Below are 5192 nucleotides of genomic sequence, written 5' to 3'. Positions count from 1 at the left end.
TAGGGATTTTTTAGGGACTTTTTCTAGTCTCTGGGACTAAAAAGTCCCTGAACCAAACACCCCCTAAGCAGTTCATACAATTTTAGTTTGGTGCAAACCATACAAGTCACCCGTGGTTCGATTAGAATTTGAGCTGTCAGTTTATTATGTTTCTTTCTCCATGCGATGTGCACTTTTGAAATAATAATGCTTCAAATAATGTATCTGTACATAGATTTATTGTTCCATTCTATGTCAACGCATGGACATTCAACTACTATTTAATAACTAGCAAATCTATAATACCTAAATAGTTCATCCCCACTAACTCTAACTTTCTCAACATACACCCCTTCACATCACCAAATTTGCCACGCCATCATCCACTACAACACTTTTTTAGCACATGCTTACCACAAATTTAACTGTTTCATCTCCAATGGTCTAGCGTACATGCATACTCTTTGTTCACACACAATTGCTTTTGAAATAATAGCTTTTCATTTGTGTCATTTCAATAAATTTTATCCAAAATTAATCTTCAAAATCTCGCAGCAATGTGCGGGGAATTCACCTAGTTGAACTAGTGCCCCAGACTCGCAAATGAGCAATGGAACTTCTGCGTGACAAACTCTACCATGCCACTGAATTACAAATAGGGACCATAAAAAACATTCAAGCCTCAAGAACATCATCAGCCTGGTGAAATTTTAACAATTCAATATATCTGACGTGTAATGTATTCACTGTTTTTTATGAGTATGCATTGATCGAATAGTGGATAATCACCCTTTAAAATTGTTGACACTGGCAATTTAAGAAAAAACTCTAATAATTGCCGTTGACACCACTGAGTTCTTATTGCACACAAAATCTAATCTTACGGATGTAATCTCCAAAACGCAACACTAATTCATTAATCTATTGAAACTTTGTCAGAAAATATTTACTCCAACAACTCTCATCGTACTAGCCAATTTTCACATGCACGGTCCCACCATATTTACTACTACTCCATTCAACGGTCTATACTCTAACACACATTAACTTCAGAATGGGCCCACTTCTCGAATATTGTCTCACATGTATTGCCAATACATGTTTGGCAAACACTTATAATCAGTAGTCTGATTGGAAGCAAATCGCCAGACGCATCAACTGCCATTGATTCTTTTAAATCTCACGGTGAAGATGCCGCTTAAAAAAAACGTAGAACCGCCCGCACAGGCCGCATAACCCATCCCTAATTTCTCGCATGAATCCCTTCTCTCACGTCTCGCCTGGCATGCAATGCCACTCAGCTCACAGTCAACAGCATCACCCCTCCATCTTCGAATGCGCATCGCCCCCGAGCTCGCCGCACATCGTCACCTCCTCGTCGACGACCACAACTACCCCGTCGTCCAGATCAGTTACTTTGGGCGTGTTTGGTTGTCGTGAGCTACAGTACCCGCATTGCATACACTTCTCCACTCAACCTGGCTATGCAAATGCAGCCTCAAATGCACCATATGTATGTTGTTTGGTTGCCTGCATGCCCTCTTACCTGCATGGGCTGAACCACACTACCTGATATTTGGTTGCCTGCATGTTAGTCCACAAACCCAAGGCATGGTGTTTGGTTGCATGCAAGGCCTGATGTGTGGTAACCTCTTTGGCTAGTTGGTGAGGTTACCATCACACTTCGGCAGCACACATCATAAGCACAACAGAGTATAAACAGAGCATCAACTAGATAATTCAGATATAAGCAGTACGACAGTTCATAACAGTTCTACGCATAAACCATAGCAGACTCGATAGTACTTAGGGAGGCCCCGGCCCTACTCCTTGGCGGCGAAGGCTTCGTCGTGCTTCCCGCACTTGTTGACGACCTCAATGCCATCGTCGTCGAAGATGATGAGCTTGAGGGTGTCGGGGGTGAGGAGCTTGAACGTCACCATGTAGCCGATACTAATCTGATGAACAGCTGCGTAGGTGGCCCAACCCTGATCCAGGGTCACCTTGCCGTTCATCAGCTTGACTGTCACCTTCCAGGAGCAGCCGGTGTTGTTCCTGAGCTTGAACTCCGTCGGCACCGCAACGAAGTGCTTGGTGAAGTCCAGTGCATGGGGATGCACTCAAGCTTCGGTGCAAGGATGACCTTGCAAAAGTGAGTTGGGCCATCCTCCTGATGGTAGTGGTCGTAGTTGCGGCGCTTGTTGTTGGGGGGCTCCTCCATGCCCTTGTCGTCGCCACCCTCAGGCGTCTTCGGGTCTTCCTCGAAGGTGGGCGGCAGCTCAACCTCGTCAGGCATTGGGTGAAGGGGCTGCTTGCCCTTGTTGTCAACGGCCGGGAGCACCTTCGTGCCCATCTCATTGCTATCCTCGATCTGCACACAAGTCATGGAGTCAGGCATTGCACAGAGTTCATGGCTAATTCAAGAGCTTGTAGTTAAAACGGCATGACTGTCACTCTTCTCCTCCTCTATGTCGTGGTTCTAAGTCTGACAGTAGAAAGGGGGGTAGGTATGGAGAGGCAAGATCTTAGCTATGGCGAAGATGTACACACGAGGTTTTACGAGTTCAGGCCCTTCTCGGAGGAAGTAACAACCCTACCTCTCGGTGCCCAGAGGCGGTCGATTGAATTATGTGTGTTGTGTTACAGGGGGTGCGAACCCTTGTCCCAGAGGAGGGGGTGGCTTATATAGAGTGCGCCAGGACCCCAGCCCACCTCCATTACAAGGAGCTTAATGTACATAAAGTAAGGGCGTTACTGGTAACGGCAGTCTTAAATACTCTTAATGCTCATGAAGACTAAGGAGTGAATGCCCAGCCGTTGTGCGTTCTTCCGACTCCTGGTCTTCGATATAGTCGAGTCATTCCCCATACGGTCGAGTGAAAGTGGGGAATGACGGTCGAGTGATTATACCGTCGAGTGGATTCTTGGTCTTCTTATCTTCTCTTATCTTTTGGGGTAGTGACCTTGGGTAGGACGTATAGGTCAGGCCTATGACCCTACCCCAGGTCTGTACCCTCATCAGTAGCCCCTGAATGGATTAAGGTGCGAGAGCAAAATAGGCTGAAATTAAACTTGTCCTGAGCTTTGGGATCTCGCGAGTGCTTTCTGCAAGTCTGAGCGCCCGCGTCAATGTTTGGTGCCGACTCAGTCGCCTTGATCCATTCAGTGGGCAGTCGAGTGAACTGTTGATCTTATGTGCCGAGTGTCGTGTTGGAGTGCGGGATCCTGGGCGCGATTGCCTGTAGTGTATCCCAGATTCCGCGGGATACGAAATTTCGGGGAAGCGCACCAGACGGGGAGTGCCGAAGCGGGTGGAGCGGATAAACAGTGATTCCTCGATTCCCATGCCGCCTTTTTCGCCACGTACGCTGCGCGCGACTGTTGCGGGATTCGACAGGATCGCCTGGTCCCATGCGTCAGTCACTCGGAAACAATCTCTTATAAGGTGCCCGGAATGAAGCGTCTGTACTGTGCACATCTTCTCTTCCTTCTTCTTTCTCCGCTTCTCCGCCGCACCTTACTCTTCCGCTCCGACGCCGCTGCCCCGTCGCCATGGTGAAGGACAAGACAGCGGCGCTAGAGCGTGCAAAGAAGACGAAGGAGGTGGCGAAGGGCAGGAAGTAGCAGCGCGGGTCGTCGTCGTGCGCGAGGCTGCCGCCGGGCTGGATCCAGGGCGATTGGATCCGGTCTTTGATTCGGCAGGCGGACCTGGACGAGATGGCAGAGTCGGGGTTAATCGCCAAGGGAGTGGCAAGGCTGCCGGAGGGAGAGATGAGCCCTCAGCCTCAACCGGGTGAGTGCGTTTTGCTCGCCACCCACGTCGACCGCGACTTTTCGCTTCCCCCGCACCCTTTCTTCCCGGGGTTTCTGAACTTTTTTAGTGCTCAACTCCACCATTTCTCCCCCAACACCATCACGTATTTAGCTGCTTTCGTGTCGATGTGCGAGAACTTCTTGGGGTGTCGACTGCACTGGGGTCTTTTCAAACACATCTTCATTATTCGTTCCCAATCGGTAAAAAAGGCAAAGTCGAGTGACTCGAAAACCCATGTCATCCAGATGTGCGGGGGTTTAGGTATCCAAAAGAGGAAAGGGGGTGCTTTTCCTACTATGACTCTTCCTGATTCCGTTAGAGGCTGGCAATCGACTTGGTTCTATTGCCAGGATGACGCGGCTCCAGGTCAGTCGACCGACCTCCCCTACTTCTCGTTTGACCGAGTCCAGACTCCTGCTCCGCTGAAAGTTACGACTGGCGAGACCATGGAGACGAGGATGTTGGTAGATAGGGTGGTTCAGCTTATCAATGATGGAGTTACGGGTCTGGATCTATTGGAGGTGTTCCTGAGTCGACGCATTCAGCCTCTCCAGGCTCGCGATCACCCGATGTGGCTGTATTCTGGACCGGACGACACCGCTCGGGTCCATCCAGAAGAAGTACCGTCTGCAACAGTAGCTTTGTGGCTGAGGAGCATCACAGGCAATCAGGACAATCCCAGAGGATCTAGGCGAGTCGTTCCCTTTAGCAGCAACAACCCGCCCGACAAGGTATGCTTTTCGCTCCGACTGTTTCTCATTCGTGCTCCGACTGCACTTGAGATTGACCGACTCTCGTTCGACCAATTTGTTCTGCAGGTGTTCACTGAGATGCATTCGATGCCCAATGGCGAGCAGGCTTTGGAGCAGGCCCAGGAGGGGGAGGACAGCGCGGAAGATAGTGACGAGTGGGATTCTCAGGAAGACGACGAGGAGGAGGAGGAGAGCGAGGAGTCGGACGAGGAGGAGGAAGTCGACTTGCCGCCACGCTCCGAACATCGATCCAAACAGCAGCATGACCCGGCCGGCGGGCGCGGGAAAGGTATGGGTCCGAGTGCCAATACTCAGAAGCGCACTCGGACGTCGACTTCGGAGCCGACGGAGAAGGTGGCCAAGCAGCCTAAAGTTGCTCCCTCCAAGGCCCGGAAGACACTGCCGCGCATCAAGATGGACGTCCCCGTTGCCTTAGGGTGGGTATCTTGTTTGTGTTTCCGTAAGTCGACTGAAGATTTTCTTGATCTGACCGACCAATCCTTGTGTCTTTCCAGCCCCACCTCTGCTGCCACTGACATGGACGTCGAAAAGGCACCGGGAGACGAAGAGGCCACCTCACGAGCTGGTAAGTTCATTCGACCGAGTTCTGTTTAGTCGAGTGGATGGCCAATTGACTGAAAACTTGA

Source organism: Triticum aestivum, chromosome 4B, assembly GCF_018294505.1.
Source record: "Triticum aestivum cultivar Chinese Spring chromosome 4B, IWGSC CS RefSeq v2.1, whole genome shotgun sequence".
Taxonomy (NCBI): domain Eukaryota; kingdom Viridiplantae; phylum Streptophyta; class Magnoliopsida; order Poales; family Poaceae; genus Triticum; species Triticum aestivum.
Note: the sequence above shows the minus strand (reverse complement) of the source record.